The sequence below is a fragment of the Giraffa tippelskirchi genome, chromosome 1, assembly GCF_054371585.1.
Source record: "Giraffa tippelskirchi isolate mGirTip1 chromosome 1, T2T-mGirTip1v1.2.pri, whole genome shotgun sequence".
Classification (NCBI taxonomy): Eukaryota; Metazoa; Chordata; class Mammalia; order Artiodactyla; family Giraffidae; genus Giraffa; species Giraffa tippelskirchi.
In genome coordinates, this window is record NC_137275.1 from 166,805,150 (window position 1) to 166,819,720 (window position 14,571).

A 14,571-nucleotide genomic window follows, 5' to 3' on the forward strand; every position below is an offset into this window, starting at 1 on the left:
GTCAATAGGTTCGTTTGTGTCGTATAAGTGATATCATATGGTGGTTTTCTTTTTAAGACTTATTTCACTTAGTATGAAAACCTCTAAATCCATCCATGTTGCTGCAAATGGCATTACTTCATTCTTTTTTTTACGGTAGAGGAGTATTCTATTATATATATATATATATGTACAACATCTTCTTTATCCATTTATGTGTTGGTGGATATTTAGGTTGTTTCCAAGTCTTGCCTATTGTGAATAGTGCTGCTATGAACATAGGTGTGTATACATCTTTTTGAATCACAGTTTCGTCTGGATATGTCGGATTTCTTGATGATACGGCAACTCTTAATTGTAGTTTTTTGAGGAACCTCCATACTGTTTTCCACAGTGGCTACACCAACTTATATTCCTACCATGGCATATTCATTTTTAAATTCCCAGTGCTTAGCTTGCACTGTGCCTAGAGCACCATAAGCTCTCGATTCATGCTAATTTTTCTTCCATTTCTTTGGATGCTTTCCTTTTGATCATATATCTCCCTTGTAAGTTTGTTTTTGACTTTGATGAACCACTATTGAAAAAGTGTTTCCTTGAATCAAGGTGACATTATCCAATTAGTCAATCCATAACATATGTTTACACAAATATTAACTCTTAGATATTAATTATGAGGATATTTTCTTTAACATATATTATCTATATCTCCTTTTCTTGAGTGAAAATTTGTTTTTTTCTCTCTCTCATTGATATCTGTAGGAAATAGATTTTGGCAGAAGCAATCAGTATGGAATGCGTGGGGCTCTGAAAGTGGCCACTGTGTGTCTTGGAGTTTTGGAATACAAATTTTCATCTGAGATACCCTGGAAAGGTAACTGGATACGAAATATTGATTCTTAAATCAATAGCAATACATGCTGTATGACTGCACTGAACATATGAAATTCGGGTACAGGCAACATGAGTTTATCATAATTGGAGATGGACTAGTGTGGCTAATTCTGGGAAGGAAAATGGACTTGAGAAGGGGCATGAGAAAACTTTCTAGGGTGAAATGAAAGTGTTCTATATTTGATCTGGGTGGTAGTCATGTGTTTATACAAATATAAAATGTTATTGACCTGTTCATCTTAGATTTGTTCATTGTGCTGAGTAATATCTTCAGAGGACATATGTTTTCTTTCACCTCCTCATTAAGAATGAATCAATGGGAGCCTTTCACAAGCACCTCCATATGAATCCAGAATTTACTGAATAGTGTAAAGGAGTGTTGTTATTCAATAAGTATTGATTCAGTTTCTACTGTTTTGAAGACATACTGATTTAATTTTTTTTTCCCTCTATCATTTTGGTAGAGAAGTGAAAGGGTGGCAAAGGTGAGACTGGAGGCAGAGAGAAAGTTAGGAAGGCATTGCACTAGTTCAGTTGAGAGATAATAAAGCCTGGAACCAGGGCAACAGGAGGGATGCAAATGAGGAAATAGACAGAAATGCCAAGGAATAAGTGTTCACTATCTTAATGCAAACTGTTTTGAGTCTGGAAACAGCTCAGTCCTATATTTTTCTACAATAACAACTCCACTTAACACACTTTAAAAGAATTATTTCTTTATATTCTCTCTCGCCAGAGTGTTATCTTCTTGAGTGAAGAAATATCATCTTGCTATCTCTAGGTTCTAGTAGGATGCCTGGCACATAATAGGTGTTTGATAAATGTTTGCCACATGAATTGGATATCTTTAGTGGAAGGAAGATCAGAGAAAAGAATCCCAGAGTAGTAGCATGAGGGTAAGAGATTATGAGAAGGATAAGTGGCCAGGATGAGCCATGAAGTTGAATGGACTCTCCTTGAGCTGGTGTAGCATGAGGTCCTAGGTGCTGTATTGGCCCTGAGGAGATGAGCTAACTCTAGTGTTTTCAAGAGGTTGTTTGGCTGTCTCTTAAGATAGTTCTTCCCTGGCAGTAAGAAGGAAGAAGTAGCTGGTTCCTAGGATGCAACCTTCTGAATGAGATCCTAGAATCCAAGCTGGCTACAAGTCCAGAGTCTTTAAAGTTGGATATGCTGGAGAACCTTGGGAAAGCTCTATTCAGGCAAATCAGGACGGGATTGTCTGTCTCTAGGAATGGTTACCTCTGTGGTAATACAAAGACATTTAATGACCTTAAATAATTCACTTCATCATACTGAGCCTTGATTTCCTCATCTGTATAGTGGAGGGGCTGGATTATAGTGTTCTATGGTTCCACATGGACAGAGAAGCCTGGCAGGCCACAGTACATGTGATCACAAGAGTCAGACACAACTTAGCAACTAAACTACGGTCAGCTCCATTTTAGTCCTCCAGGTAGTGAACAGAAGGAGAAACTCTAAAACCACAGGTTTGGATACAACCTCCTGAGTAGCAAGAAATGACATTTGTATTCTATGAACCTTGATTTCTCACCATAGTAAGAGGAGTGTATATGCATATAGATGGGCTGGTGCCGATCACAGCAGCTGCAGTGTGACACATAGATACACACATTGCAGAGTACTACTAGTGAGTCACATTTAAGACACGCTCGTCTATTTTCTGGTAGATTTTGTGATGAAGAAAAATGTGAAATACATAACTTCGACATTATGCCCAGGAGGGTAAGAGCAGGGTTCAAAAGCACTCCAATACTTTGTGTAAGATGGTTTACTTGTAGAGCCATTGTTATCCTGATCTGTGCTAAGAATTAATGCTGAATTATATTACTCTAAAGCTAAAAAAAAAACATTGCCACCAACCTGCTTAGGGATAGCAAATTTTTATTCCCATTTGGGCAGATTCAGAGAGATTACAAGATTTCCTTTATATGACTCATTAAGTAAATGAAGATGTGAAACCGAAAAAGCCCAAGGGTCCTCATTCTTCATGAGGCTGTTTCCTCAAATACAGAATGTGAACTTCCTTCACGGGTAACAGAGATGTAACAATTGGTTCTGTTCAGTTTAGTTCAGTCACTCAGCTGTGTCCGACTCTTTGCGACCCCATGAATTGCAGCATGCCAGGCCTCTCTGTCCATCACCAACTCTCGGAGTCTACCGAAACCCATGTCCATCGAGTCAGTGATGCCATCCAACCATCTCATCCTCTGTCGTCCCCTTCTCCTCCTGCCCCCAATCCTACCCAGCATTAGGGTCTTTTCCAATGAGTCAACTCTTGGCATGAGGTGGCCAAAGTATTGGAGTTTCAGCTTCAACATCAGTCCTTCCAAGGAACACCCAGGATTGATCTCCTTTAGGATGGATTGATTGGATCTCCTTGCAGTCCAAGGGACTCTCAAGAGTCTTCTCCAACACCACAGTTCAAAAGCATCAATTCTTCGGCACTTAGCTTTCTTCAGCGTCCAACTCTCGCATCCATACATGACCACTGGAAAAACCATAGGCTTGACTAGACAGACTTTTGTTGGCAAAGTAATGTCTCTGCTTTTTAATATGCTGTCTAGGTTGGCCATAACTTTCCTTCCAAGGAGTAAGCGTCTTTTAATTTCATGGCTGCAATCACCATCCACAGTGATTTTGGAGCCCAAAAAAATAAAGTCTGACACTGTTTCCACTGTTTGCCCATCTATTTGCTGTGAAGTGATGGGACCAGATGCCATGATCTTAGCTTTCTGAACATTGAGCTTTAAGCCAACTTTTTCACTCTCCTCTTTCACTTTCATCAAGAGGCTCTTTAGTTCTTCTTCACTTTCTGCCATAAGGGTGGTGTCATCCGCATATCTAAGGTTATTGATATTTCTCCTGGAAATCTTGATTCAAGCCTGTGCTTCCTTCAGCCCAGGGTTTCTCATAATATACTCTGCATATAAGTTAAATAAGCAGGGTGTAAATTTGCAGCCTCGATGGACTCCTTTTCCTATTTGGAACCAGTCTGTTGTTCCATGTCACGTTCTAACTGTTGCTTCCTGACCTGTGTACAGGTTTGTCAAAGGGAAGGTCAGGTGGTCTTGTATTCCCATCTCTTTCAGAATTTTTCACAGTTTATTGTGATCCACACAGTGAAAGGCTTTGGCATAGTCAATAAAACAGAAATAGATGTTTTTCTGGAACTCTCTTGCTTTTTTGATGATCCAGCATATGTTGGCAATTTTTTCTCTCATTCCTCTCCCTTTTCTAAAACCAGCTTGAACGTCTGGAAGTTCATCTTTCACGTATTGCTGAAGCCTGGCTTGGAGAATTTTGAGTATTACTTTACTAGCATGTGAGATGAGTGCAATTGTGCGGTAGTTTTAGCATTCTTTGGCATTGCCTTTCTTTGGGATTGGAACGAAGACTGTCCTCTTCCAGTCCTGTGGCCACTGCTGAGTTTTCCAAATTTGCTGGCATATCGAGTGCAGCACTTTCACAAATATATGTACATACAAATAAAATAATTTCAGATAATGGTGAATGCCATAAGAAAATAAAATAGGATAATGTGATAAACAGTGATGACAGGTAGGAAATATCTATCAGATTCCCAAAAGATGCTATGGGTTGAATCGTGTCTTTCCAAAATATATATGAAATCCTACCCCATTACCTCAGTTCAGTTCAGTTGCTTGGTTGTGTCCGACTCTTTGTGACCCCATGGACTGCAGCACGCCAGGCCTCCCTGTCCATCACCAACTCCCAGAGCTTACTCAAACTCATGTCCTTTGTATCAGTGATGCCATCCAACCATCTCATCCTCTGGCATCCCCTTCTCCTCCTGCCTTCAATCTTTCTTAGCATCAAGGTCTTTTCAAATGAGTCAGCTCTTCGCATCAGGTGGCCCAAATATTGAAGTTTCAGCTTCAGCATCAGTCCTTCCAATGAATATTCAGGACTGATTTCTTTTAGGATGGACTGGTTGAATCTCTTTGCAGTCTAAGGGACTCTCAGGAGTCTTCTCCAACACCACAATTCAAAAGCATCAATTCTTCAGCACTCAGCTTTCTTTATAGTCCAACTCTGACATTCAAACATGACCACTGGAAAAACCAAAGCTTTGACTAGATGGACATTTGTTGAGAACCCCATGAACAGTATGAAAAGTACCTCAGAATGTGACCTTATTTGAAAATAGGGTCATTGCACGTGCAGTTAGTTAAATTGCACAATTAGAGAAATTTCTAATTCAATATGACATAAAGGAGAAATTTGGACAGAGACACACAGGCAGAACATCATGTGAAGATGAAGGCAGAGATTGGAATGATGCTTTTATAAGCTGAGGAATGTCAAAGATTGCCAGCAAACCTTCATCAGCTAGGGGAGAGGCATAAAACAGATTCTCCCTCACAGTTCTCAGAAGGAGCCAGCCCTGTCCACACCTTGGTTTTGGATACCTAACTTCTAGAATTGTGAGACAATAAATTTCTGTTATTAAAGCCACACAGTTTGTGGTACTTTGTAATGATAACCCTAGCAGACTAATACATAAGGAAATGGATGGCATACTCAAGGTAAAAGGGATTTTAATGAAGGTAAACAAACAAGGGATGATGAAACACCCTAGACCCCAAAATAGGCTGTTGTTCCTGAGCTTAAAGGGATAAAAAGAAGGAGCCATTAGTGGAACCTTATGGGAAGGGATGGCTATAGAACTTTGGTAAAAGAACATGGCTACCACCACCCAACAGCTCAGCGTGGGGGGAGCCCGGGAAATACCTAGATCTTTCTTTCCTTCTGCCCTTCTGTTTCGTGCCATTGCTTCCCACTGGCAAAACCCAATAGAAAGAGAGAGCAAAGAGGCCTGGTTGATACATCTTATGAAGGTCAGCTTCCTGGGGGACAGGGTATTAATGGAGAAGAGTAGACACTATATTTGGAGAACAAATGACAACTGTCTAGCAGGGTTGGGGAAGAGATGGCAGTTGAGCTGAGAACTCAGAGAAGCAGCCATCATGGGGAATTATGTTCCTGCAGAGGGAAGAGCAGGTGTAAAGGCCCTGAGGTGGGAGTAAACTAAGTGATTTGAGAAATAGAGAGCCAGAGTGCTCAGGTGTGGTGAGTGCAGGGGCACACTTACTTGGTGAACTCAGAGAGATGGGCAATTGTTATAACATTTAGGGCCTCGTTTAGGTGTCAATAAGAAGGTTAGACTTGTAACTGGAAACAAATGGAGAATTTTAAATTATTGAGATATGATGTGATTTGCATTTTGAAAGGATCACTTTAACTGCTTTGTGGAGTCTGGTTTTAGGAGGGTTAGCGTAGAAGCAGGGTGCTTACTTAGGAGGTGATAGCAATACTCATATGAGACATTCTGGTGACGTGGACAAAAGTCGTAGATAAGAAGGTGGAGCACAGGGGACAGAGTGAGGCTCTGTGTTGAAAATAGGGAAGAAAGGACTTGTACTTCAACTTACATGGGAAGGAAGGAAAAATGAGGAATCAAGGTTGATGTCTGGGTTTTTTGGCTTGAGTAATTCGGTATTTCATATATACTGAGACAGGGAAATAGGGGAAGAGCAGATTTGAGAGCAAAACTATAAGTTCTGATTGGGCTACATTAAGTTTTAAATATCTTATAAACTTCCAAGTAAAGATTACAAGTAGCAGCTGGCAATGAATCTCAAGCTTAGGAGAGAAGTTAGGGCTAGAAATATAAATTTGATGTGTTATTTGAAGCATGTATATGAAATTGGATAGCACTGCCTATTGCAAGATTATACACAGAGGAGAGAGGACTTTTTCTGGCAATATGGAAAGCTAGAGATTCTGAAACCCATGTCTGCTGCGTGACATCTAAAAATACTCAACAACAATTTTAAAAAAAGCCTTTTGAAATAATCAAATACTCCCTTTAAGAAACTAATGAAAATTCTCCAAGGTTAGGAATAAAGAGGAACAGGAGAACCTGGAGGCAAATGTTGTGGAATGAGTATTTATGTCCTCCCAAAATTCATATTGAATTTGAAGCCTCAGCCTCCAGTGTGGCTATATTTGGAGATGTGGCCTTTGAGGAAGTAATTAAAGTTAAATGAGGTTGGAAGTGTGGTACTCTGATCTGTCCGGATTAGTGTCTTTGTAAGAAGACAGTGGAGACATCTGACTTCCTCTACCTTCCTTCCTCAACCTGAAGAGGCAGTGAGAAGGCAGATGTCTGCAATCCAGAAAGAGGGTCCTCACCAGAAGTCAAATCTGCTAGAATGCTGACTCTGGACTATTAGACTCTAGAACGGTGAGACAATAAATTGTTTAAACACTCAGTCTGTGATGTTTTGTTATGGCAGCCTGAGCAGACTAAGACAACAAATGAACCTTGAATCCTTTGCATATATTGAAACCGCTGGATGTGGGTGGTCTAGAGCTTTGGAACGTGAGGGATATTGGAGACAAAGTACTGGGTCAGTGCAGGCCATAGATTTATTAGAAACCACTTTACATAAATCTAAGACATATTGAATAGAAAGAGCTATGTCCTTAGGTAAAGGGTGAACTAAAAAGAGAAAACTCTCCTCTCAGAAGCAGACAGCAATATTGCGTGTGGTACTGGAGGGAGGTTAAAGAAAAGAACTGTCTCCTCTAACAATATCTTTCATATTTGGCTGAATTTATATTATTTTCATGGTCCTAAGAATGATAGGCTAGGGACTGTAGTTTAAAGGAGATGCTGGTGTCCTCAGGCACAGAGCAAACCAACACAAATACTCCTTAGAGGACTTTCCCTTTGTTTTAGGCTTTAGAGAATTACCACAAAGTTCAAGAAAATTTATTATTTTTTTTGTTGAAGTTTAGTTGATTTACAGTGTTGTACCAATCTCTGCTGTATAGCAAAGTGACTCAGTTATACACATATACTACATTCTTTTTTTATATTCTTTTCCATGATAGTTTATCACCAGCTGAGTATAGTTCCCTGTGCTATACATTAAGACTTTATTGTCTCTCCATTCTAAATATAATAGTTGGAATATACCAACCCTAAACTCCCAGTTCATCCCTTTCTCTTCCCCTCTCCCCCCTCGGCAACTACAAATCTGTTCTCTATGTGTATGAGTCTGTTTCTGTTTTGTAGATGGGTTCATTTGTGTCATATTTAAGATTCTATATGTAAGTCTGACCTGCCTCTTGAGAAACCTGTATGCAGGTCAGGAAGCAACAGTTAGAACTGGACATGGAACAACAGACTAGTTCCAAATAGGAAAAGGAGTCCGTCAAGGCTGTATATTGTCACCCTGCTTATTTAACTTATATGCAGAGTACATCATGAGAAATGCTGGGCTAGAAGAAACACAAGCTGGAATCAAGATTTCCGGGAGAAATATCAATAACCTCAGATATGCGGATGACACCACCCTTATGGCAGAAAGTGAAGAAGAACTAAAGAGCCTCTTGATGAAAGTGAAAGAGGAGAGTGAAAAAGTTGGCTTAAAGCTCAACATTCAGAAAGCTAAGATCATGGCATCTGGTCCCATCACTTCCTGGCAAATAGATGGGGAAACAGTGGAAACAGTGTCAGACTTTATTTTTTTGGGCTCCAGAATCACTGCTGATGGTGATTGCAGCCATGAAATTAAAAGACGCTTACTCCTTGGAAGGAAGGTTATGGCCAACCTAGATAGCATGTTTAAAAGCAGAGACATTACTTTGCCAACAAAAGTCCGTCTAGTCAAGGCTATGGTTTTTCCAGTGGTCATGTATGGTTGTGAGAGTTGGACGGTGAAGAAAGCTGAGCGCCGAAGAATTGATGCTTTTGAACTGTGGTGTTGGAGAAGACTCTTGAGAGTCCCTTGGACTGCAAGGAGATCCAATCAATCCATCCTAAAAGAGATCAATCCTGGGTGTTCATTGGAAGGACTGATGTTGAAGCTGAAACTCCAATACTTTGGCCACCTCATGCGAAGGGTTGACTCATTGGAAAAGACCCTAATGCTGGGAATGATTGGGGGCGGGAGGAGAAGGGGACGACAGAGGATGAGATGGATGGATGGCATCACCGACTCGATGGACATGGGTTTGGGTGGACTCCGGGAGTTGGTGATGGACAGGGAGGCCTGGCATGCTGCAATTCATGGGGTCACAAAGAGTCGGACACGACTGAGCGACTGAACTGAACTGAACTGATGTAAGTGATGTCATACGATATTTATCCTACTCATTCTGATTTATCTCACTTTTTAGTATGATAATCTCTAAGTCCATCCATGTTTCATTCTTTTTTTATGGCTGGATAGTATTCCATTGTATAAATGTACCACATCTTCTTTATTCAGTCATTTGTTGATGGCCAGTTAGGTTGCTTCCATGTTTTGGCTATTGTGTACAGTGTTGCTGTGAATATTGGGGTGCATATATCTTTTTGAATTATAGTTTCATCTGAACATGTACAGGATCATATGGCAACTTTATCTTTAGTTTTTTGGGAACCTCCACACGGTTTTCCATTGTGGCTGTACCAACTTACTTTCCGACTGCAGTTTAGGAGAGTTCCCTTTTCTCTACTACCTCTCTAGCATTTGTTATTTGCAGACTTTTTAGTGATGGCCATTCTGACTGATGTGAGGTGGTACCTAATTGTACTTTTCATTTGCGTTTGTTTAATAACTAGTGATGTTGAGCACATGCAAATTTAAAACACACAAGAAAATGAGCTATGTTGAACAAGGGTAGTGGAAACAATAAGCAGAATTAGAATTGTAAGATATTAAAATTTGAAATTATTAGATATAGAATATAGAAATGCACGTTATTGCTTAACAAAATAAAAGGAGGAAATAAAATCTGACAAAGAAATAAAAGGCTACCAAATTGGACAAATAGATTGAAAAAAAAACAAATTGAATTTCCAGGAATAAAACATATAATCATAAATTAAATGTTTAGTGTCATATAACAGATACTGGGATCCCTGATAGCTCAGTAGTGGGGCTTCCCAGATGGCTCAGTGGTAAAGACTGTCTGCCAATGCAGGAGATGCAGGAAGCACGGGTTTGATCCCTGGGTCGAGAAAATCCCCTGGAGGAGGAAATAGCAACCCACTCCAGTATTTTTGCTTGAAAAAATTTCATGGGTTGCAGAGTCAGACACGACTGAGTTACTAAGCACACACACAACAGACACTAGTGGTAGGGTTTATTGCAATGAACATAATAAACAAAAATACTTGACCTCATACAACTTACCCTCTAGGTAAGGAAATAAAAGTTAAAACATATTGAAAGGGTTCAAGAGCAGACAATTCAAGCTGAAGTAAGAATTAATGAAGTGAAAAATAAATCTAAAGAAATAACAGAATTCTGCCTAGAAATATAAGGATGTGAAAAATGTGACAGATTAAGTGTTAGGGAGGATAAGTAAGAAAGTAAAAAAGATTGTAAAGTTACAAAAGGAGATAATAGAGTATGTGAAAACCAATTTCAAAAGTTAATAGTTGGTACTTTGTTAAAAGCCATGATTTTTCAGGATTGTGTTACAGAAGGAAGATGTTAAAAGTAGTCCGAGAGAGAAGACATTTCATAAACCAAGGAATGACAGTGATATTGACACTTGACCTCTAAAAAGTAGGACCCAAAAGATATGAAGTAATATCTTCAGTGTGTTGAGGCAAATTTACCAGGACCTGGAATGTATGTATATTCAGTAAAATTATATTTCAAGAATGAGAGTGTTAGTCAGTCATGTCCAAACTCTTTGTGACCCCATGGACTATAGCCTGCCAGGCTCCTCTGCCCATGGAATTCTCCAGGCAAGATACTGGAGTGGATTGCCATTTCCTTCTCCAGGGGATCTTCCCTACTCAGGGATCAAACCTGGGTCTCCTGAATTGCAGGCAGATTCTTTACCACTGCGCCACCTGGAAAGCCCATAATCTTCAAGAATGAAGATTAATTAAAAACCTTTCAGTAAAAGACAAGTGGAGTTTACCGAAGAAGTGCCCAAGCAATTTCTAAAAGATGTACTTCAGGAAGAAGGATAAAATAATCCTCAAAAATGGTCTGAAGTGTAAGATAAAATAGTGAGTGAAGATTATGGTAAACATATAGGAATATATAAACAAAAGTTAAAATTAAGATAAAGCTACAATATAGTGCCACAGTTTCATGATAAGAAATAAGGTGACTGTATTTAAAGCACTCCAAAATTTTTATATTTGTTTGTAAGGTGGATAAAAACTAATTTTATTTTCTACTAAGCTAAGTGGCCATTTATAGTAAGTGACTAAGAAAGTAGAGATAAGGTGTGTATCTTTCAAACCAGTAGAAGACAAAAAAGAATGAGAAAAAATATCTACAGTCAGTTTAAATGTAAGAAGGAAATGTGAGGAGAAAGGAGGAAAAAAGGAGAAAAACAGCAAGAAACAAAGGGCAGAAAAAATGAAAGCTTGAAATACTATGGAAAAATAAATCCAAACATGTCAGTAATCACAATATATTTACATGGACTTAATTCTATAGTTAAAAATTACAGATTGTCAGAATAGCTTTTTAAAAAACTTTTTTTTATTTATTTGGCTACCTTGGGTTTTAGTTGAGCATGCAGGATCTTTTAGTTACACCACACAAACTCTTAGTTGCAGCCTGTGGGATCAAGTTCCTTGACCAGGGATCGAACTCAGGCCCCCTGCATTGGGAGCATGAAGTCTTAGCCACTGGACCACCAGGGAAGTCCCCAGAATAGTTTTTTAAAAACATACCTGTATATTGTTAATTAGATATATAGTTGTGACATAAAGACAGAATAAGGTTAAGATAGAATGGAAAAATATTTCAAGTTAACATAATCAAAAGAAATCTGGTGCATTATCATATCTGACTAGAATATGAAGACATATATAATACAAAAATTAAAGGATTAATATATAGTAATAAAAGATTTCAAAGAAATACTCCTGTTTGAATGCTTCTAATAATGTATTTTCCAAATATATAAAGTATATAGATGATAGGTAGGTGCTAAAATGATCAAACAAAAGCAACGATAGACAAATATGTAATCATAATGGGAGATTTTGCCCATCTATTTGCCATGAAATGATGGGCCTGGATGCTATGATCTTAGTTTTCTGAGTGTTGAGTTTTAAGCCAGTTTTTCACTCTTCTCTTTCACTCTCATCAAGAGGCTTTTTAGTTCCTCTTCACTTTCTCCCATTAGGATGATATCATCTGCCTATCTGAGGTTATTGATATTTCTTCCAGAAATCTTGATTCCAGCTTGTGCTTCATCCAGCCTGACATTTCACATGATGTACTCTGCATATAAGTTAAATAAGCAAGGTGACAATACTCCTTTCCCAATTTGGAACCAGTCCATTGTTCCATGTCTGGTTCTAACTGTTGCTTCTTGACCTGCATACAGATTTCTCAGGAGGCAGGTCAGGTGGTCTGGTATTCCCATCTCTTGAAGAATTGTCCACAGTTTGTTGTGATCCACACAGTCAAACACTTTAGCATAGTCAATGAAGCAGAAGTAGATGCTTTTCTGTAATTCCCTTGCTTTCTCTATGATCCAAAAGATGTTGGCAATTTGATTACTGGTTCCTCTGCCTTTTCTCAATTCAGCTTGTACATCTGGAAGTTTTCAGTTCACGTACTGTTGAAGCCTAGCTTGAAGGATTTTGAACATAACCTTGCCAGCATGAGAAATGGGTGCAATTGTACAGTAGTTTGAACATTCTTTGGCATTGCCCTTCTTTGGGATTGAAATGAAACTGGCCTTTTCCAGTCCTCTGGTCACTGCTAAGTTTTCCAGATTTACTGGCATATTGAGTGCAGCATCACTTTAACAGGATCATCTTTCAGGATTTGGAATAGCTCAACTGGAATTCTATCACCTCCACTAGCTTTTTTGTAGTAATGCTTTCTAAGGCCCACTTGATGTTATATTCCTGGATGTCTGGCTCTAGGTGAGTGAACACATCATTGTGGTTATCCAGGTCATTAAGACTTTGTACAGTTCTTCTGCGTATTCTTGCCACCTCTTCTTAAGCTCTTCTGCTTCTGTTAGGTCATTGCCGTTTCTATACGTTATTGTGCCCATCTTTGCATGAAATATTCCCTTGGTATCTTTAATTTTCTTGAAGAGACCTCTAGTCTTTCCCATTCTGTTGTTTTCCTCTATTTCTTTGCATTGTTCACTTAGGAAGGCTTTCTTATCTCTCCTTGCTATTCTTTGAAACTCTGCATTCAGTGGGGTATATCTTTCCTTTTCTCTTTTAAAGCCTTCATTCCTCTTCTTTTCTCAGGTATTTGTAAGGCATCCTCAGACAACCATTTTGCCTTCTTGCATTTCTTTTTCTTTAAGATAGTTTTGGTCACTGCCTCCTATATAATGTTATGAGCCTTTGTCCATAGTTCTTCAGGCATTCTGTCTACCAGATCTAATTGCTTGAATCTACTTGTTTATTCCACTGTATAATCATAGAGTATTTGATTCAGGTCATAGCTGAATGACCTAGTGATTTTCCCTACTTTCTTCAATTTAAGGCTGAATTTTGCAATAAGGAATTCCTGATCTGAGCCACAGTCAGCTGTCAGTCTTGTTTTTGCTGACTGTGTAGAGCTTCTCCACCTTCAGCTGTGAAGAATATAATCAATCTGATTTCAGTATTTACCATCTGGTAATGTCTATGTGTAGAGTCAACACATGTCCATGTGTTGTTGGAAGAGAGTGTTTGCTATGACCAGTGCGTTCTCTAGGCAAAATTCTGTTAGCCTTTGCCCTGCTTAAAACTAGCTTAAAACTCAATATCCAGAAAACTAAGATTATGGCATCTGGTCTCATCACTTCATGGAAAATAGATGGGGAACAATGGAAACAGTGACAGATTTTATTTTCTTGAGCTCCAAAATCACTGCGGATGGTGACTATAGCCTTGAAATTAAAAGATTCTTGCTTGTTGGAAGAAAAGTTATAACAAACCTTGATAGCATATTAAAAGGCAGAGACATCACTGCTGATAAATGTCCATACAGTCAAAGCTGTGGTTTTACCAGTAGTCATTTATTGATGTGAGAGTTGGACCATAAAGAAGACTGAGCACTGAAGAATTGATGCTTTCAAACTGTGGTGCTGGAGAAGACTCTTGAGAGTCCCTTGGATTGAAGGCAATCAAACCAGTCAATCCTAACAGAAGTCAGTCCTGAATATTCACTGGAAGGATTGATGCTGAAGCTGAAACTCCACTACTTTGGCCATCTAATGTGAAGAGCTGACTCATTGGAAAAGACCCTGATGCTGGTAAAGATTGAGGGCAGGAGAAGAAGGCGTTGATAGAGGTTGAGATGGTTGGGTGGCATCACTGACTCAATGGACATGAGTTTGAGCAAGTTCCGGGAGATGGTGAAGGACAGGGAAGACTGGCATGCTACAGTCCATGGGGTTGCAAAGAGTTGGATACAACTTATTGACTGAACAACATTTGGAAGATTTTAATACATATGTCTCAGTTTTTGATAGATCAAGAAGACAGAAGTCACTGTAGACGGAGAAAATTTAAAGAGCAAAACATTCTTGATCTCAAGTACAAGTATAGGATTCTGTACTTAATAATTGGAGAATGTGTCTCTTTTTAAGAACCCTCAGTTTAAAAACAGACTACTTATTAGGCCATAAAATAAATATTGACACATTTCAAAGAATCAGTATCCT

General features: G+C 39.0%; 1 protein-coding gene across 1 annotated transcript in view; it reads left to right on the forward strand.

Moving 5' to 3' along the window:
• C1H9orf85 (chromosome 1 C9orf85 homolog) overlaps window positions 1–14,571 on the forward strand; it is a 242,269-nt gene that overhangs the window by 147,049 nt on the left and 80,649 nt on the right. Inside the window, exon 4 of the transcript XR_014058055.1 lies at window positions 742–853. The gene's annotated coding sequence lies outside the window, so the exon portion shown is untranslated. The remainder of the gene's footprint in view (window positions 1–741; window positions 854–14,571) is intronic.